Source organism: Mauremys mutica, chromosome 7 (genome assembly GCF_020497125.1).
Source record: "Mauremys mutica isolate MM-2020 ecotype Southern chromosome 7, ASM2049712v1, whole genome shotgun sequence".
Lineage (NCBI taxonomy): Eukaryota > Metazoa > Chordata > Testudines > Geoemydidae > Mauremys > Mauremys mutica.
The window spans coordinates 85,052,787-85,074,753 of record NC_059078.1 but is presented as its reverse complement, the minus strand read 5'-3'; the positions used below and the strand labels follow the sequence as shown (position 1 = coordinate 85,074,753).

Genomic DNA, 21,967 nt, shown 5'->3' with positions numbered 1-21,967 from the left:
AAGAATGTAACTTGTACTGCCAACAGTTCTACTTAACTGTAATACAAAATAAGTAACTAAATACAAGGACCAAAGTACAGAATAGTGAGAAGCAGACTGTCTGGAAGCCAATGTGACAATAAAGCATAGTGGTTTCATGGACAGAAAGATGCCTATATTTGAGAATTAATTATCATTAATGTGGACTGAAGGCCTCAAGTCTCACAGAATTTATTTATAAATTCATCCTAAAGATGCTATATTTGAAAAGGAAGGAGGACGCTGTATACAAGTAATTACTTTATAGAAAGCGTGAAATTTCCACATTGTACTCAGGAGACCAAAATGAAAGGGAGAGGTTAGGAAGATTGTGTTTTTTTTTATTGCAGTCCATGAACTAGATTAGGGCCCCATTGTGCTAGGCATCATTCAGACATACAGGAAATGATACTCCCTGCTCCCAAGAGGTCACAATCTAAAAAAAACAAAACAAAAGAAAACTATGTTATGTGTTCGACTTCAGTGATAGGGACACAGTTTTGGAGGCAGCTAAAGAAAAGTAGGAAACACCATTTTATAGGGGCTAGAACCTTAACATGGTCAGCTGGATCTTTACCTTTACTTCCCTCTGAAAATCAACAGATTCTCCACTTTTCTGGTTTCTTGACATCCCCCGCCAAAGGTGGAATTGAAGTGAATTGAGCCACCAACAAATGGTTGTTGTACATTAGCTGACCCTTCCCTATTACTATTTTTCTGCTCTATCACGCATACTAGCTTTTGGAAGTATCTCAACTTTGTCCAGTAATTTCCAGCCATATCTCAGCCACTTCTTTTCTTTTTCTTTTTTTGTTATCATTTAAGGATTTGGAAATGTTATTGATGGTGCAATAAAAGACTGAGCCAGTTATATAGCTGCAATCAGGCTGAGCTCATCAATGGAGCTGGATTCAAGAAGGAGGGAGGGGACTGTTTGAATAATTTGCTCCCTGGAAAAATAAGCATCAGCCTAAGGACTTGGCATTTCTGTTTTACCAGACACAGTTATTTGGCCAAGAATTGTATAATGGCTGAAGTAAGCAAGCCCCAAGATGATTAAACTGGATTCTTTTTTAAACTAGCTCAAAACTAAAGCACCTCTCCACTACATTGCTTTTTCTTGTTTCTTTCTCATTGCTTGCCAAGCTCCATCTAGTGTTCTCAAATTTGTAATACATGTAACCACTCTTCCAATCAGTCTTCTATCAAAGAAAAGTATCCTGCTTTTGTTGGGCAATCAGCTCAATGACCAATAGGTCTCATCCATTAACTACTAAGATTCAAAGCTTTTAAAATACCTAACAAGGGGAAAACAGTGTACAGAAGTGACACTAGCAGCTGAGCAAAATTCAGTATGTGGCTATCTTTCTTTATCTTTAGCAACATGTGCTCCCCTTACCAAATCAATGTGTCATTTGAATAAGGCCATAGAAAACACATTGATATTCCATATTTGACCATAGCTGATTATCATAGAATATATTGGAAATGGGTAATTTTTAGAAAATATGGTAAATACACTATGGACCTCAAACAAGGTGTTTTAAAAGTCAGTAGTCCTGATTAAAAGCTCATTTAATAATGCACATCCTTAACCATTTATTTTACTATATGCAATTATATATTTAACCAAAAATATCACAATACATTCTTTACTGGTATGACTTCAGTGTAATTGCATATGTGTAACGGAGAGCAGAATTTGGCCTAGTATATTTGAGCTGAAAACCTAAGGAATTTAAGTGAGGGTCTATCTGCAACAGCTGCCTTTTTGTACTAAAACAGCAAAACAACTGTGGTGACTATTAGTACAAGCGTGATGAATGTTCGCGTATGCTGTAATGAAGGAAAGATGCTCAGAGATTGCTGCCTGCTATCTGAGCTGACTTCACACTGCTGCACTGATTCCTAATGCACAATTTATATAGAATGGAGATGCCTTCAGCACTCGTAAACACTTGTGTATCATTTTCTTATTATGTATGGTGACTTTGAATGGTTTTTTAAAGGGTTTGAAGCCCAGTATGAATTTATTTTTAAAGGACCACATAGCTAGTAAGAGCCTGAAGAACTGAAGCCAGAAGCGGAAGCCAACCCATTTTAGAGTCTTAGAGCAACCAAAAATAGAATGAATGGCTAGAACTTTGGAGCATCAGAAACCTTGACACCAGCTGCAAACAACAGAACTCTAGAGGAAGCTATCCAATAGGACAAAAGATTTAATAACCTAGAGGTGGGAGGTGACAGGCTGCCAAAGGTAGTTACTGGAGGCTAGGGGACCTCAATCTGAATTCCTGTTGTCAGTGTTGCTTTTTTTATACTTTTCTTGCTCTGTTTGGGAAGACACCAAACAGACCCCTGATAAAAGGTATAAAAACTTAACCTGGGTGTGGCTGTTTGTCTATCCCCAGCTGGTGACTAGGCGCACTAACCTACAGTAAAAGTCTCTCCTAACTAGAATGGTTTAACTACCAGGCTTGTTGATAAAAGAGGATGGGGACATTCGTTTTCCAACCTATTTTTACAGCTTCTTACCATCACTTGCCTCCCAATCATCCTCAACAGTTTATCAGTGATAATTATGGGTTCTAGCTAGATCCTCTCTGGCTTTGTGCTTAACAGATCTCATAAGATAAGCAGGTATGGGACAGAGTTCGGAGAAAAGCAACATAAATGATCAATTAAGCAGCTGGAGAGATTAATTGAAGAGGTAAAAATTAATGTGTATAGCTTGAAGAGATAAGGAAAGTAGCATGATAACAATTTACACATATTTGAAGGCTGTAAACACCAAGGAAAGAGATGATTTATTTAGCATGGTACAATAGGTATAACTGGATGAAATGAGAAATAGGCCTGCTTGAATGTTACAATGGGGCAAATCAGGGAGCAAAATGTCTCAACACCCTGGGCAAGTGGTACAAAGGGACTTCAGTCATTACACCAGCCAGTAAAGTGAACTAGTGTCTACACGTATGTGTGGCTCTGAGTTGAGGGTGTAGATTTCACCTCTCCAACCCATCTACACTTCTGCTGAGAAAGACTGGTTACTCAGGCTTTACACAGGAGAAACGACTTTGACTTGAACAAGAAAAACTAGGGTCTTTTAAAAGGACAGACAAAGCTTTTACCTATGTTTAAATAATGAGCATCCATTCGCCAACACAGAGCAGTGCTCTTAAGGCTCCTGAATCTGAGATGGATGGCACTGTAAAATGTGCCTGTTCCATTTAACTGTGTCTCATGATCAACCATCATAAAGTAGAACTCACAAGTAGGTGGTAATACGTTCCAGAATCATGATGCCTATATTTGTTGAAAACAGCTTTCACTGTCATCCTCACAACATATCCTAGATGAGAAACTAATGGAGAATACTATTGTCTCTGGAGCATGATCCAAAGCCCTCTAAAGTCAATGATGAGACTCCAGTTGACTTTGACTGCCTTTGAATCTGGCCCTTATTGACTAATTATATTGGAGAGTGAAGCGGGGGGTAGAACAGAAGTTTTATGGAATTTAAAATTGGACTTCCTTTACTCTGTAATAGTAGCTACTGGCTTCTACATAGTAGCATAGTACATAGTAGCTTCTACATAGTTAACTTTCTGAAATCCTCACCCTTGTTAGGTGACTGGGTTGGGAAATAAATTTTAGGCTTTTACCTGTACTCTTGTGTGCCACATTATTATATCAACTTACTTACTCTGCCCTCCCTGGGATTCTTCACTCTTTCCCTTGTACGGCCTCCTCTGTCTGAAATTCTCTTCTTCTTCCCTCAGGCCCCTGAGCCATCTCCTTCTTTAAGTCATGTCTTTAAACTTTACTTTTTATTTTAGTTTTAACTGACTTTCAATATAAAGTAAGTTGTGATCATCTTGTAAAGTGCTTTCAGATCTACTTATCAAAAAGCACCATGTAAGAGATAGGTATTATTATTATTATATGACAAATGTGGCACAAAAATTGTATGTTAACTAAATACAAACAAATTTCAACCTTCTAATTATTGAAGACTCTTCAAGAAGAAACTGAAAATTTTGTTACGAGACACTACTTTTTTTTTATGATATAGTCAGAATTCACTTTAAAATACTGAGAAAGTACATAAACATTTAGAAAATACCTCAGGCAAACTTTTCAGAGTATACGAGTGTGAAAATGAAACTTCTTTAAATAAAATAGCTTTTCAAATGAATTTAGTACTTGTGAAAAGTTGTGCAAATTTGTGTAACACTGATGGAATCTGAAGTCCTTTGTTTATCCAAAGAGCAAGCATTGTGTGGGCAGTGCCAATGTAAGTGTACCCACTAACGCACCATAACCTTGACTAAAGGGATAACATTTAAGAATAGTAGAAGACAGAACTTTTGCATCAGCCATTCACTCTATGCTGAGCAGCCCAACAAAGATGACATATGCGCCAAGTGTGATTTGTGTGTATGTATGTTATTGTTGTGGATATACGTCCTCTATTAGAAACTGACATGACATCACCAACAAATTTCGAACAACCCCCTCAAACAATCAGCATATATTAATGACTAGATTTAACACAGTTGCTTTGTATATACAGTTTAGTCTCCTGAGCCATTTATTCGACAAATATAAGCTACCAACTCACCCAATGCAAAGGGTCAAAAGATAGATCATAGAATTTAAAATATAGCCTGATCTGACAAACTATGCAATTTACAAATTAACTTTAGACCAATTAGTTCATCAGTGACATATACTAAATCCTTGTGCAGTCATACTAGTTATAAAATTAATTTTCTTATTGCCTGGCATGCCTGTAATGCATTTTTTAAATGTCTTCTGTCTGTTTGCTTAAAAGAGGAAGACCATTAGAAGACTCCAGACCCCAAAATATACAAGGAAAAAAACCACATCTATTTAGGTAAGTCATTGTGGACATCTAATTAGATTATCAGTGGTGATTTAAGGCCACATGTATTTATGAGTCTGAATATGGATTCAAAGAGCTTAGTTTTAGATACCCATTTTTTAAAATCTTGACCAATGTCTTTGTCACACATATATAGGATACATGAAAAATCTTTCCTATGGGTGGAGAGCATTAATTTTGATCTTTCACTGTGCAACTGTCACATTTCAGGGTATAATCCAGAGAAGTGAGGAGTTATGTCATTACCTCCCCTGTAACACTGGGTGCCTCAAGTGTCCTGCTGCTGAGGCTCACCAGCACCCAGTTGATGTGCAGGTCATACCCTGAGCACCTGTGTGCTGTAGATCCCCAGAATAGCAGCTCTGACTCCAGCAGCCTGCCTACAGCACAACAGCCCCACCCTGGCTTCCACCAGCCATGGTTACGATTTTCAGGGTGACCCCAACACAGTCCCAGTCCCAAATTTTCACAAAACCATCTGCCCAACCCTCTCCTGGAGCCTGCAGAGAAATAATGTTTGTTTGCTTCTTTAAAGAGACTAAAGTACATTACAGCTTTTTAACTTAAGTGGGGTAAATACACCCTTTCCTTCAAACTCAGCACTAAGTTGGTTTACAAAACCAGATAATTAACAATAGGACATAGGTTAAGTGATGCCAAGAAAAAGAAATGAAAGCAGAGATGATTACAAGCAGATGTGTGAAAACATACCTATAAGGCTAAAACTTAATCTAGCAAGGTACAGGCTGTCTTCAAGATGGTTTCTCTCACCAGTCATTCTTCTTTCCAGCCATGGCTGACTTTCCCTCAGGCAGGACCTTCCACAGAAGTACAAGGTGCTGACTTCCCTTGTCTTCCTAGGTGAAAGATCTTTGCCTCAGCATGTTTCTCACCTATATTCTGTTTCCAGATACTCAAACCCACTCTTAGTTGAAGGGCCCCATCTTTCTTAGCGTGAATAGCTCTGGCTCTTTGTGTCAGTCTAATGATGGATGCCAAAATAGCTTTGTCTCTGCTTATCTCTCTCAAAGTTCAGTGACCTTTATTCAAGATGCAGGATAGCCTCCTGCTCTTCTTCCCTTTCTGTGGTCTTCCGATCCCCCTGCTAATTTGAATGTAAATGCGGCTTCCATTTTTTTTCCTGGTCACAACTTGCTTAATTTTATTGGCGACAGATAAATGTAACATTACCTCCTATCCTTTGGTCACAGACTGTGAAGCATAATATTAATGAATATCCATAATTCCTTATGTCATGTTAATACATACAGTTCACAGGGATATTAAGCACCAGTGTGTCAGAGACTTTCACAAAACACCTCACTGGATACACTTTTATAGTATACAATCAGTTGATTCAATTGCTTATTGCTTGAGGTTCAGATCCTCTGTCTTTATAGCCCAGATAAAGTTCCTCTAAGCTGTCTTCTCTCACGCTTGTTAGGTCAGACCTATTTACTAACTCCCCCCTGACATGCCTGGTATAAACACACTTTATTTATAATTCAAGCATATATCTATAACTCTTAATACATACTGTAACAGGTCCTCTGCCCGCCCTCTTCCTGGGGCCCACTGGCGGCCCCAATAAAGCTCAGAGAGGCATCTAGTTCTGCAGCACCTGTGGCTTTATTTACACATGTTCTCCCACCACTAGTGATATGCTATATACAGAGCTTGCAGGCCTGACAATCTCCTCTCCTACACAGTGTCTGCCCTCAGCCTGGAGACTGACCTTCCCCTGGCCATTCCCCCTTCTTCTGGCCGCCAGCCAGCCTTTATAGCCCTTGAACCCTCAGGCCCGCAGGTGCAGCCAGTTCTAAAGGCCAGGCACCAGACTTCTTCCCAGCCCCAATCTATTTCCCCTGATTGGGACTGGCTGAGCAGGGGCTAATTAGATGCCTTTGCACCAGCACCCTGCTACACATAGTGTATACATATATCGCACAGCAATATTAATGATCAGTGAGTTGTTAGTTTTCCAATGACATATTACATGACACCTTTTTAGATATAGATTATGATCATAGTGAGTTCGGGTACACTGAATTGGTCAGGCCAGCTGAAACTCATTACCTGATATGAGAGAGCCCCTTGCCCTCTGGGACTGGGATGCTCTTACGGTCACAATGACATAGTTAGGTTGACTTATCCCCCACACTGTAAATGTAGCTAGGTTGACAGAAGAATTCTTCCGTCAACCTAGCTACCACCTTTTGGAGAGGTGGATTAACTTCATCAATGGAAAAACCCCTTCTGTCACTGTAGGAAGCATTTACACTATGGTGTTACAGCAGCACAGCTGCAGTAGTGAAGCTGTGCCTCTGTAGTGTAGACATACCCTCAGATTTTCCCCTTTTTATGTTGATTACTGTGCAGTTATGGGTATAGAATTAAATATTATGGTTGAATCTTCAGAGTTTCTATTGTTTAGTGTGTCTTTCAAACTATAATGCTCCTTTGATGTTTAAGTGAGATATGGCTACAAACTTTACAATAACAATACTTTATCTACTAACTTCCTTAAATTTCTAATCTTAACCTAAAGAACCTAAACTATGTAGATGTATGTCCTTATATTTTATACAAATTTTGAATTCTTTATTTGTCAAGTGATTTTTCTTTTAATTTGTTTTGAGGGGGCTGAGAAGGGGGAGTTTGTGTTGAGGGGGAGTTGGAAGAAATCATCAGAAAACTTAATATCATCATTATAATGTATTTTAGAATTATTGGGTTAAATACGGATGTCCTTACTCAGTCAAAGCTCATAGTGAAGTCAATGGAATAGTGAGGACTACATTAGGGAAGATTGCAAGATTTGGTCCATTGTAATTAAAAATTCTAACTAAATCTTAGGCAATATGTTTTAAAAAGTTAATGGTTATCATAAACTTGATGTGTAAATATGCAGACATTATAACTCTTAAGAACCTTGTATTCAGAGATCATAGCTAATATTAACTCATTAGACATGTTGACAGAGTTTATAATGGTTATAAACAGGCTATTTCTAGGTTCACATCTATTATAAATGCTGCACAGAAGCCAATGGAGATTATTATAGTTATAAACAGACCATTTCAATGCTCCTGGCTATTATAAACTCATTGGAGAAGCCAACTAGGTTTATAATGGTCATGAACTGACTATTTAAAGGCCCATTTACGAACTCCACCAGGAGGCCAACTGGGTTTATAAAGGTCATAAAATGACTATTTTTCAGGAAGTCTAATTCCTAATATTATTTATTACAAAAATATTTATTATTACAAAAAGGGCCAAATAGCCCTTGGTTTCAGCCCACGTATTTAAAACGGTGGAGTTATACCAAAAATAAATTTGGTTTGTTTACATCTGATAAGCAGTCTTGTCTGACTTTTGAGTTTATCCTGATTTCATCATTATATAGTATTTTCTGTATGGAAATGTTCACATTTATGAAAATTATTGTCAGTTGGGGACACCATTTTTTGCAAGTCTGGGTGGCTATCTAAGCATTTTTTGTGGAACATTTTTTGTGGAGTATTTAGAATGTTGAGTTTTAAGCTGAAATTGGTTGTACAGTAACTCCTCACTTAACGTTGTAGTTATGTTCCTGAAAAATGCAACTTTAAGTGAAACGATGTTAAATCCAATTTTCCCATAAGATTTCATGTAAATGTGGGGGGTTAGGTTCCAAGGAAATTTTTTTGGGGCAGACAAAAGGCATTGTATACTGTACAGTACTGTACTGTACTGTGCTTGGGAAGTGCCCTGGCTTACTCCACACAGGCACAGCCTGCTGCAGGCAAGGACGCAAGGGAAGCACCTTTGCAGTAGCAGCAGCAGCTTCCCTGGAGAAGAACACGTGCCGACTTTGCTGGGAATACTCCAGGTCTGCCTCTTCCTGTCCCTGCTCCACTCCAGGACCACTTCTTCCCACCCCCACTCCACCTCCTCTGCAGAGCATGCCGCATCCCCGCTCCTTCACCCCCGAAGTCCTAAGCACCGCCAAACAGCTGTTTAGCGGTGCTTAGGATTTTCTGGGAGGGAGGGGGCAGAGTGGAGATGCAGCACTTCCCCGCACCTCTCTCTCCCTCCCAGAAAGTCCTAAGCGCCGCCAAACAGGGGAAGTGATGGGAGGGAGGGGGAAGAGGCAAAGAAGAGGAACTTGTACAATGCTCCCTTGTAAAGTCGCTGCTCTTCCACAGAATCTTACAAGCAGTAGACAGAGCAGGCAGCCAAACGACGTTATGAGGGAGAATTGCACAACTTTAAATGAGCATGTTCCCTAATTGAGCAGCGATGTAACTTTGAAACAACTTTAAGCGGGAGGACATTAAGTGAGGAGTTACTGTATAGTATTTCTTCTGGTATATTGATTGGCTGTGCCTACCACAAGTGTTCAGGAGGGAGAGCAGAAACTATTATGACTCAGTTTCACAGTGGGGAGAGGCTGCATTTTGTGGGTTTCCTCTGAGACTGTCAGAAATATAGTGTCTCTTGTATCTCCAGGGTCCTAGGATTTCCCTTAAAAACGTGCTTACAAAGGCTTGTGTCTCTGCCCTAGATCCCTGTCAAGAAGCAGGTAGCAGCTCTGTGTTGTCTGTGCTGCAAAGTGTGTGTGGCGGGGAGAGGGAATTCTGGATTAGGGATCAGTAATCATGCTTGGTAGCTCGTCGGTGGAGATTGGAGTAAGCCACTGATACTTTCTTCCCCATCAAATAAGAAGACACCAAGTACAGATGATGGGGGTTTGCCAAAGTAACTGCTCCACTGCTGCTGCTTGAAGGTAATATATAGAATTGCTTTGACTTGTATTTCTGCAAATGTGAAATTTTGAATTAACGTGGCTTTTTGTATTTTCACATTTTGAAAGAAACATTGTCAATTTTTTCCAGAAAAATAAAAAGTAGGAAGACATAAATCACCTGAATTTGATGTGAAAAATCAACAACAAAAATTGTCACCCCTCTAGCATAATTCTTGTTTCAATGAACAGGGAAAAAAAGATCACTAGCTTGCATCCATTCCAATCTCCTAAGGTTAAACTTGGTGAGTATTTAGATGGGAGACCTCCAGTGACATAAGGAGTCAGTGGAATATCTGTGTACATTTTGTGCTCTAGATGGCAGTTGTGATTCTATCTTCTACAAATTTTTCCCTTTGGTTCTGGTTGGATTTATCGCACAACTTCAAATTTTCCCCCTAAATCAAAGTAAATTATGCAAAAAATACATCAGTACAGTGGTAAGGTTGAGATTTTAATCACAGAAAAAGAAGGAAATTTCTAGTAAAAGTTCAAACAGGAGTCAGGAACTCCCATCTGCTCACATGTAGACTTTGGTACTCCACATGATCTGTAAGCCAAAAATGGTTCTATTCCCCTTTTAATTCCAGGACTCTCATCCAACACAAACACACTGCATTCAGTTCATTTCTGGAGTGGGAAATCTCCTGTGTTTAGACCAGATGCAAACAGCACAGCCATACTACCTCCTTGATAATTCCCTTTCAGTCCATTTTCCACCAATAGGGTCATAGGAACAACAAAATGGAATACAGTGGGGGAATCTGCTCAACATCTTAGATGTCTACACCCAAATGCAAGAACTATGGGGAATGAACAGGAAGAACTGGAATTCTTAGTACATAGCTATATCAAGACTTAATTGTATCACCAAGACACAGTAAGATGAATCTTATGACTGCAATATCACTACAGAGGGGTATAGCTTGTTCAGGAAGGAGAGACAGGAAAAAAAGGGAGGAGTGTTGAATTGAACATCAAGAATTTATATGCTTTTTCTAAGGTCCAGAAGGAGGTGAGAGGCAGACCAGTTGAAAGTATCTGGGTGAAGATAAAAGGGGTGACATCATTGTAGGAGTCTACTATAGACCATTAAATCAGGAAGAGGAGGTGGATGAGGCATTTATAGAATAAAACAGAAATATACAAAACACAAGACCTGGTAGTATTGGGGGGCTTTAATTACCCAGACACCTGTTAGAAAAGCAGTATGTCTAAACCCAAAATATTCAGTACGTTATTGATATGTATTGGGAACAACTTTTCATTTCAGAAGGTGGAGGAAATAACCAGGGAAGCAGCCATTTTAGATTTGATTCTGACTAATGGGTGACCAGATGTCTCGTTTTTATAGGGACAGTCCCGTTTTTTGGGACTTTTTCTTATAGGGGTACCTATTACTCCCCACCCCCGTCCCGTTTTTTCACAGTTGCTACCTGGTCACCCTACTAATAGAGGAATTGGTTGTGAATCTGAAGGTGTAAGGCAATGTGGGTGAAAGTGGTAGTGAAATGAAAGATGTCATGATTCTAAGGAAATGAAGGAGTGAGAGCAGTAGAATAAGGATATAGGATGTCAAAAAGGAGACAAACTCAGAGAACTGGTAGGTAAGTGCCCATGGGGAGCAAATCTAAGGGAAAAGGAGTTCAGGAAAGTTGCCAGTTTGTCAAGGAGACAGTATTAAAGGCACAACAGCAAGCTATTCCAGTGCAAAGGAAAGATAGGAAGAATAGCAAGAGACCAATATGACTGCATCAGGAGCTCTTTAATTACCTGAAAATCAAAAAGGAATCCTATGAAATATCGACAAATAGCTAAAGATGAGTACAAACGAATAGCACAAATGAGTTCCACCTAGCAAGGGACATAAAAGGGAATTAAAGAGGTTCTATAAGTACATTAGGAGCAAGAGAAAGACAAAGTGAAGGTCCATTACTTAGCAGAGAAAGAGAGCTAATAACGGACAACACCATGAAGGCTGAGGTGTCCAATGCCTATTTTGCTTCAGTCGTCACTAACATGGTTAATTGTGATCAGATGCTTAACATAATTAATATTAACAATAAGGGGGAAGGAACACAAGCCAGAATAGGGAAAAACAGCTTAAAGAATATTGAGATAAGTTAGATGTATTCATTTTGGCAAGACCTGATGAAATTCACCCTAGGATACTTAAGGAATCAGCTGAAGCAATTTTGGGAAAGATAACTGAGGGCGGACCTGATAACAGTCTTCAACTATATGAAGAGCTGTTATACACAGGGCCGGCTCCAGGATTTTGGCTGCCCCAAGCAGCGAGGAAAAAAAAAAGCCGTGATTGGCAGCAGCTCCACCGCACCACTTTCTTCTTCGGCGGCAATTCAACGGCAGGTCCTTCCCTCCGAGAGGGACCGAGGGACCTGCCGCCGGATTGCCACTGAAGAGCCCAATGTGCTGCCCCTTCCCCTTGGCTGCCCCAAGCACCTGCTTGCTGGGCTGGTGCCTGGAGCCGGCCATGGTTATAAAGAAGATGGTAATCAATTGTTCTCCATGTTCACTGAAGGTAGGACAAAAAGTAATGGGTGTAATCTATACTAAGGGAGATTTAAGTTTCCAAGGGAGATTGTACAGTCCCCGTCACTGGAGGCTTTTAAGAACAGGCTAGACAATCCTGTCAGGGATGGTCTAGGTATATTTGGTCCTACCTCAGCATAGGGGTTGGACTAGCTGACATCTCAAGATCCCTTCTGGCAATACATATTTATGATTCTATATTCGAGGAATGCCAATTGCACCAAAATAGTTCCTACTAAGTTTGAGTGATGCATGCACAGTCGGGGGCCTTGTCCTTAATTAAATCATGAAAGGTGGGAAACTTTATTGACCATCAATCCTGCACTAATCAAAGTGAACAGAAGACTAGATAGATAGATTCCTTGTTGGCAGACATCCCATCTTTTTGAGAGTTAACTACAGGCAAAACCAATGGGACTGAATTTAAATATTTTGTTCCTCCTACTTACCGGTACATATTTTCTTTCTGCCTTTTCTCTCCCTGCCTACTATTACAGGAATAGAGGAATGAATTAGCATGTCCAATAACCACCTGGGCAGAAGGTTGTCTGAAGCTATTACAGTTACCTAGGGGCTGAGATCCCCAGCTCCTAGAACTACCTTGAACCTTCACACTCTGTGCTTCCTTTTTTTTACCATCAACCAGTCCAGCACCCATGTCACTCTATGTCCATCCTGCCCTCTTGTAGTCAAACATTACCTCATGGATTTTCTTCCCCACTTGCAGGTCCAGGGCTGCTCCCACTGGTCAGATGCTCCCCCACTCCAAGCCTCTTCCTGGTGCAGCAACCCCACTATCTATTTCAATTCTCTCTCTGCCGCTCTGTGTTGCTGCCCCCCACTCACCAGATACATACTTTCCCACTTTCAGCCTGGGGTATGGGAGACAAGGGGTGTCATCACAATATCTCCAGTTTCCACACAAGCATTATTTACTTCCCATCATCTCCAGTCCTGTCTCATCCAGTGCAGCACTCCAGTCTGTTAACTCTTGCAGTTCAGCCCCACCCCCTGAGAGAAGAAATCCATCCCTTTTGCTTTTCAGTGAGACTCTCCCTCCTCCTTGCCCCAACCCCTGGGAGAACACATTCAGACCTTTCCTTCTGCTTTCACAATGAGATAACCTAGCTCCTCCCTAGAACATTTTGGGATAATTAATTACACTAAAACAATCCAGCACAGAAATGTATCAAAAAGCCAACTCTACTCACCATGACGTGATGTGACCTGCCTGTGTGTGAACGAGCCTCGGTACAGTGTCCTTCCTGTCCTGTGCCTCTTTGCTTGTCTTAGTGCAGGCTGCTGCCTCCCTGCTTGCTTTTTACAAAGTAGTAAGAAGGCTAATTTTAGGGCGCTTCATCATCCTGCCGTGGAAAGACATGGTGTCATGTCAGAATCAGCAGCATCTGGCACTACTTGGAGCTGCTATTTTATAAGCTAAGATTTGTGTTCTCAAATTAGTCTCTGTAGGACAGAAATGACTCAGTTGTTGATATAGTATTTCTAGAGCAATGTACTTAGAGCATTAAAGATCAGTATTTCATCCTTAAAGAAGTAATCAAGAGAACATTTTATTTACACTTGGATTGATGTCCTATTATCCATCACTTAAGACACTCTGAATACAAAGACTTGGGTCAAAACCTATTGTATGGAAATTTTCTGGTGTTTCTTTAGCACTTAGCCTATTGCTCCTTAATATAATTGAAACATTCATACAATAGGGCAGTGGTCACCAGCCAGTAGATTGCGGACCAGTTGATCACAATAGGGTTTCCAACCCTCCTGCAACCAAAGAGATCGGCTGATAACAGTCCAGCGGTGCAGTGGGGCTAAGGCAGGCTCCCTGCCTGTCCTGGCCCCGCGCCACTCCCGGAAGCGGCCGGCATGTCTGGCAGCGGCTGCTGGGTGGAGAGCCAGAGGGGTCTCCGCGTGCTGCTCTCGCCTGCAGGCACTGCCCCTGCAGCTCCCATTGGCCGGGAACAGGGTAAGCAGCACATGGCCGGAGTCCGCACCCTGAACCCCTCCTGCACCCCAGCCCGCTGCCCCAGCCCTGAACCTCCTCCTACACCCCAATCCCCAGCCCCAGCCCTGAGACCCCTCCTGCACCCCACATCCCCTCCTGCACCCCACATCCCCTCCCAGAGCCCGCGTGCCCTCCTGCACCCCAGCCTGAGCCCTGAGCTCACTCCTGGAGCCAGCACCCTGCACCCCTTCCTGTACCCCAACCTCCTGCCCCAGCCCTGAGCCTCCTCCTGTACCCAAACTCCCTCCCAGAGCCTGCACCCTGAACCCCCTCATGCATCCCAGCCCTCTGCTCCAGGCTCAGCCGGAGCCCCTCCCACACTCAGAACCCCTCAGCCCCAGCCCAGAGCCCACGCCCCCTCCTGCACGCCAACCCCCTGTCCCAGCCCAGTGAAAGTGAGTGAGGGTCGGGGAGAGCAAGTGACAGAGGGAGGTGGAATGGAGTGAGCATGGCTGAGCCTCTGAGAAGGAGCGGGGCCGGGAGCATGGCCTCAGGGAAGGGGCAGGGCAGGACAAGGGTGTTTGGGTTTGTGTGATTACTGTTATTTCTACATTTTCTTTGAGGTAGATCCTTCGTTGCACTTAATTATATTGACCCCTGTGCTGGATGGAAATCAAAGACTATGCATACCAGTAGCATGGTGAACCACTTACCTTCTTCACTGGGATATGGAGGAGAATAATTACAAGTTTACAACCTGCTTTGGAGATGTAAAGCACTATAGATGTAATGGTTAAATCTGAAATGTTCAAACTTGGGAATCTAAAGTTAGGCACTTAAATCCATATTTAAGTACCAAAATAATTTGCCTGCTGTTCAGAGGTGCTGATCACCTGCAGTTCCCATTGACTTTAATGGGAGCTACTGGTGCTCAGTACTAGAGCTGTGCAAATAACTGATTTTTCAGTTTGCTGGCAATTTGAAAATAATATATAATAACGTAAAGATATATATAAAGATCATTTTGGGTTGACCCAAAGTAACATTTTAAAATTTTTCAGTGAATTGAAAAAGTCCAAAATATTTTGTTTCAGGTTAAACAAAACATTTTGTTTCAATTTCAAAAGTTGTTTTGAATAAAAAAAAATCAAAATGTTTTATTTTGAAAATGTCAAAATAGAATATTTGCCCTTTTTGGATATTTTTGTATGAAAAAACTCTGTGAAACTGACACAAAGATGCGAAACATTTTGATGTTGCTGACTCTCCATTTTTCACTGAAAAAAAGTTTCATCCCCAAAATTTCACCCAGCTGTATTTTCAGGTTCTCTTGCCACGGTTTTCCAAAACATTTTTCTTTTGCAAGAACTAAAATAAGTAGACATAAGCCTTCAAATGCAGACATGGTTTATTCATAAATAGCCTCAAATTCCCTTTAACAACATATATACAAAAATGAAAATGCCTGATTATATGTCATTCAGAGCTGGTTAAACAGATCTAGAGGCCCCAGTTGTTCTCTATAGAAGAAAACTAACACAAAGGACAGAAAATTCTGAGAGATTCCCACTGCAATTTCCACCAGATTGCTCCTGTGAGGGGAGGTGAATTTGCCCTCTTTGTGGAGTAAACAATAGTTTTGGCCCAGTCATCCTAGAGCAGGGGTAGGCAACCTATGGATCCCAGCCCAACAAATGGGCTTCCACAAGACCTGAAGAAAAGAGAGTATGATGCTACTTGTCTTCCAGCAAAGGCTCTTAGGGCTTTTAATCTCTGCTTGCAAAAGTGAAATTTGAGACAAAGAGGTTGTGGAAGAATGCCTTTGAAAGGCATTTGAATCCAACTGCTTATTACTCAGGCAAAATTGCCATTGAGCAAGAAGTGTTGAACTATAAGGGCCAAGAAAGGAAAATCTCCCAAGATAACCAGTGAAACAAACTCAAAATATTGTTTTGATTTTGATTTTGTTTAAATCTACACCCAAGTCTCTACTTACTCATTACTTATTTCCTGGTGGCACATTACATGGAAATTGTGAGATATCCCAGCATTAAATTATAATTTCTGTTTAATGAACAACTACATGTATTGCAAAAGAGATGTGACATTTTTGGGATAAATTAATGTATTTTCATACCCAACTCCTCCTTCCGCAGCACATTTAAGCAAATTATAGGGAAATATTTTTCCTTGCAGGAATTGTACCAACTGTAATAATATGATCCTTTATCTTCAAATACATGTATACATCTCCACACACTGGTTGGAGGACATATTACATGTGAGTGTTAATATTTAAAATCTACTTCACATTGTGATTCTTTACATTTAATATCCTGATGCTCTCATATATTATACTGAAGCAAAAGAAACATGACTAAAACCAGCAATACAGAGAATGAAAACATGATGAATAGACAAAATATATATATTTAATCTAAGTAAACACTACTAGTTTTAGGATAATGAGAACGGTAAATGTGAATCAGTCACACTTTCTTTAAAATGAGACATTGTTACCCTGAAAGTGCTAAATCATTTTGGTTTTAATCAAATTTTTAAATGTATAATTTTCTTTATAAATGAACTGCATCTTTTTAGTTTTAACCCTCAATACTAAAACCAGAGGAACCCTCAATGCTAGAGAAATCCTGCTGAGTCCCTGCCTGGCTGGATGCATGAGGGAGATTTTAGTTTGGGCTAGAACAAGAATATTGAAGAGAAAAGATCATACACCAATTTATATTTTCTGTTTTCTTATTTTTTTAGACTTTACGTAGAAAAGCAAAACAAAAGTGTCAAATCCCACAGGTGGAGTCTTCCTCAATAGTTTGAGAAAGACTGCTGTAAAGAGTACCTAAATGCTGGCCTTACTCACAGAACCCTGAAACACAGACCTGCTGAGGAGAGATTTTTCTGACTTCTGGGAAAGAAGATTTGCGTTACAGACACTGTTCCCCCATTCTATGCCCCTCATCTCAGTTGCAGTGGGTTTTGCTTCCATCTGCCCACACAAGTGGAAGAGACCATCAGTTCCATGTAATTACCAAGCAAATCCTACAAAAACAGGGAGTATTTATGCTCAGTAACAATATATCTCCTGAACATTTTGTCGCTGCCACTGAAAATGCAGTTGATATATATATTTAGTATAACAGATGATTGTTTTTAGAACTCTCAAACAAAGATTGCAAGCTCAAAACTATATGATTAACTGGAGGCCAAATTGTCCCTTAAATGTGAGAAAAAACAATCTAGGTATAAAAAATCTCTATCCATTTCCACTTGCAGAATTTTCTCTAAGTATTCCCATTAACAGGGTATAATTCTGCCCTTATGCAACTGACTGTGGACTGAGCCTCCTAAATCTATGGCTGTCTCCAGATCCTAGAGCTCCCTAGAGATCCATGGAAGCCCAGAGCTTACACGCTACCTCCTGCTATTTTTAACCTTCTACTTCCATTTCTGCATTCTTGGCCTGACCTTCTCCCTACCTTTATAGCTCTGTGGAGAGGCTTCCGTAGGTCACAAGAAAGGAGAAAATGCATAAAGCTGAGTCTCTTCCCACTTCTGCACCTGAGGGGAGATGCATTAGAGCTGAGTCCCTCTACCTGTGGAAATAGAGGCCTGGTCTACACTAAGCGTTTAAACCGGTTTTAGGAGCGTAAAACCGATTTAATGCCACACCCGTCCACACTGAGAGGCCCTTTATATCGATATAAAGGGCTCTTTAAACCGGTTTCTGTACTCCTCCCTAACGAGAGGAGTAGCGCTAGTATCGGAATTACCATATCGGATTAGGGTTAGTGTGGCCGCAGATTGACGGTATTGGCCTCCGGGTGGTATCCCACAGTGCACCACTGACCGCTCTGGACAGCAATCTGAACTCGGATGCAGTGGCCAGGTACACAGGAAAAGCCCCGCGAACTTTTGAATATTTCCTGTTTGCCCAGAGTGGAGCTCCGATCAGCACGTATGGCGATGCAGTTAAAAATCAAAATAAAGAAAGAGCTCCAGCATGGACCATGCAGATGTGATCGCTGTAAGGGCAGGCAAATCTGTTCTATCAGCGCTCTGTTACAGAAGACGAAATTCAAAATCATTTTTAAAAAATCTCCAGACAGACGCCATAGCAGGGAGTCAGCGCACTGCTGCGTGACAAGCGTAACGGAAAGCCAAAGAATCAAATGGATGCTCATGGACTGGAGGACTCAAGCTATCCCACAGTTCCTGCAGTATCCGAAAAGCATTTGCATTCTTGGCTGAGCTCCAAATGCTTCTAGGGTCAAAAACAGTGTCCGCGGTGGGTCAGGGCATAGCTCGGCAATTTACGCATCCCCCCACCCAGCCCCAGAAGTGAAAGGGAAAACAATCCTCTCTTGACTCTTTTACATGTCACCCTATCTTTACTGAATGCTGCAGATAGACGTGATGCTGCAGCACTCAACACCAACATCCTTGCTCCCCCCCCGCCATGGGTGGCTGATGGTACAATAAGACTGATATCCATCGTCATCATCAGCCTATTGGCACATGGGGCAGTGCAAAAGGACTGGTAACCATGCCGACTAGCATCAGTTAGGTCGATCAAGGGTGCCTGCCTCTAATTTTTCCTGGTAGATGGTGCATGTGGCAAATTCAGGCCAATTAGCTACCTGGAGAGGGGTAACAATTAGCCAGGAAGGCTTAGCCAGCAAAATAAGGTTCAGCTGGGGCAGGGGTTGGGAAGAAACTAATCAGGTTCAGCTGGCCCCAGTTGCTAGAGACCTTTTTAAACCCTCCCTGACAAGGAAGCCAGGGGGGAAGGAGGACGAGAGAAGCAGGGCAGCTGCCAGCAAGGAGGGACAGCTGAACTCTGAGACTCACTGCAGGACGGAGGGCATTCTCCCCAGGGGGGGGAAAGAAACTAGAACTAGGAGGCTGGCTGAGAAGGAATCAGCCCGGCCTTGTGAGATTGAGAAGGGTTTTTTTTTCCCTTGTGCCTAGCCTGTGCCTCTGAAGCTAGGACGGACTGAGCTAACAAGCAGAGGGGCAGGTATCTTGCCACACATGGTGTCAGGGGTGGGATCGCCCAGTGAGTGAGGCTCCATGGCAAGCCGTAACTGGGCAGGGTGAAGACCCCCCCCCCCAAAAAAATAATTTTTTTTTTCTTCTAAAATGGAGGATGTGCTGAAGGCACTGATGCAGGCCACTGCGGCTCAACAAGAGGCCACCCGAGTGCAGGTGGCTGCCCAGCGGGAGTCCGTACGGGTGCAACAGGAGACCAACCAGCTGTTGATGAGCCAGGCAGCCCAAGATCGAGCAAACCTGACCGAGGTAGTGAATCAGTTGAAGGCCCTGACCACGATGACGCAGGGGGCCCAGGGGACCCGACCGCTACGGGCAAGCAACTACTTGCAGAAGATGATACCAGAGGACGATGTAGAGGCATATCTCCTCGCGTTCGAGAGGACGGCCGGGCGGGAGGCCTGGCCACAGGACCAGTGGGCCGGTCTGCTGGCTCCATTTCTATGCGGGGAGGCCCAGAAAGCCTACTTTGACATGCCCGCGGAAGCAGCCATGGATTACTCTCGGCTGAAGGCGGAGATCCTGGCGAGGGCAGGCCTGACGCCTGCCATAAGGGCCCAGCGCTTCCACGAGTGGAAGTACCGGGAGGACAAACCCCCGAGGTCCCAGCTATTCGATCTGATACACCTTGCTCGGAAGTGGCTCCGCCCCGAGGCCCATGGTCCGGAGAAGGTATTAGAACTACTGGTATTGGACAGATACATGAGAGGGTTGCCGCCGGACATACGGGGGTGGGTCTGCCAAAACGACCCCTCCTCTTATGATGATCTGGTTGCTCTCGTGGAGAGACACTTGGCAGCCCAAGAACTATCTCAGACCCCCGGGGGAGGGAGGCGCCAATATCAGAGGCCAGCCTCTACGCCGAGGCCCCCGTTCGCCCTAGCCCCGGGCCGGAAAATGGAGGGGAGGCAGGAGGTGAAGGAACCACCGGCAGGCCCGGAAAGACTGGAGGACTGGGGAAGAAGGGCTCCGGGAATGCGTCCCGGCAGCCCGAAAAATAGGGGGCTGCCCAAGGGGGGATACCGATGTTATGCCTGTGGTGAACTAGGGCACATTGCTGCCCAATGCCCTAACCTTGGGGAGCCTATGCAGTGCGAACTAGGGGAAATAGGGGGACCGTGCGGGCTAATCAGTCTGGTCGGGGACACGATGGTCCCTCATAGATACACTCGGCCCGTTAAGCTGAACGGGATAGGGACCACAGCATTAATAGACTCAGGCAGTGCAATTACGCTGGTCTCTGGGAAGCTGGTCAAGCCGGGCCAACTATCCCAGGCCCCGCGCTCGGGAATATCCTGTGTACATGGGGATGTCGGCTACTACCCGACCGTCCCTGTACGCATTGAGGTGCTCGGAAACCCCACCGAGGTGACGGTAGGAGTCGTTCCGAAACTCCCTTACCCTGTCCTTATCGGACGGGACTTCCTGGGATTTGATGGCCTACTCCCCGGGAAAGAGGAGGAAGGGTGGGAGAACCCTGGGGGCCCAGGGGCGGCCCAGATGGGGGACCCTCTCCCCGCTTTCCACGAGTTTGGCCAGGACGTGTTCTCCCCACCGGGGAAGCCCAGGAAGCCTCGGAGGGAACGGAGGGCCGACAAAAGGAGGGGGACGAGGATCCTGACCCGGTATCTGACGCCTACATTGGTGGGGGAAAGAAGGGGCGCAGCTGACAGCGGGGCCAGGCCCGCCGACTCCAGCCCATTTGTTGGGCCGGGTTCCCCGAAGGCTATCTCTGAGGGAGAGGGGGAGGAGGACCCCCCCGAAGTGGGGCCCATAGGGGCCGCACGTGGGACTTTTGGTCAGGATCAGGCCAATGATCCCCTATACCATAACATTTTTAAAGAAGCAGTCAAGGTGAACGGGGTCCCGGTGGAGGGAAGAGCTAAGGGACCAGGACCGTATTACATGATTAAAAAGGATTTGCTGTATAGAGTAGTCCGGGTCCAAGAGCGAGTCATCGAACAACTCTTGGTCCCCCGGAAGCATCAAAGGGCGGTAATGGACCTCGCCCACAGTCATCTGTTCGGGGCCCATCTAGGGATGGATAAGACCCTCGACCGGGTTCTACAGAGGTTTTTTTGGCCTGGCATTTATGCAGCCGTCCGGCGGTATTGTTCCTCCTGTCCGGAGTGCCAACTACATGGGCCCCGGCCATGCTTGCGGGCCCCTCTGGTCCCTCTACCAATCATTGAGATCCCGTTCGAGCGTATAGCTATGGACATAGTGGGGCCACTAGAAAAGTCAGCCCGGGGCCATCGGTACATCCTAGTAGTATTGGATTATGCCACCCAATACCCCGAGGCCATCCCCCTGCGGAATACCTTGTCCAAGTCCATAGCCAAAGAATTAGTCCAGATATTCTCCAGAGTAGGGATACCTAGGGAGATCCTGACAGACCAAGGGACCCCCTTTGTTTCCAAGCTGATGAAGGACTTGTGCGACCTGCTCCACATACGGACCCTCCGAACGTCGGTCTACCACCCCCAGACCGATGGCCTCGTTGAGCGCTTTAACAAGACGTTGAAAAACATGTTGCGGAAGGTGATCAGCTGCGATGGAAAAGACTGGGACACCCTGCTACCATACGTGCTGTTTGCCGTCCGGGAAGTACCTCAGGCCTCCACGGGATTCTCCCCCTTCGAGCTGTTATATGGTCGGCACCCCA

The 21,967-nt window shown here is 43.6% G+C and overlaps 1 long non-coding RNA gene across 2 annotated transcripts; it reads left to right on the top strand.

The window, feature by feature from the left end:
* Positions 1 to 2,258: 2,258 nt before the first annotated feature.
* Positions 2,259 to 16,505, top strand: LOC123374059. Of its 2 annotated transcripts, none has more exons than XR_006580995.1 (3): positions 2,259 to 2,386; positions 4,856 to 4,918; positions 16,432 to 16,505. It is a non-coding gene; the product is annotated as an uncharacterized LOC123374059 (long non-coding RNA). The 2 variants fall into 2 exon arrangements; XR_006580993.1 differs by lacking the exon at positions 2,259 to 2,386 and adding an exon at positions 2,581 to 2,728 and having other exon boundaries at positions 16,432 to 16,496.
* The last annotated feature ends 5,462 nt before the right edge of the window (positions 16,506 to 21,967 follow it).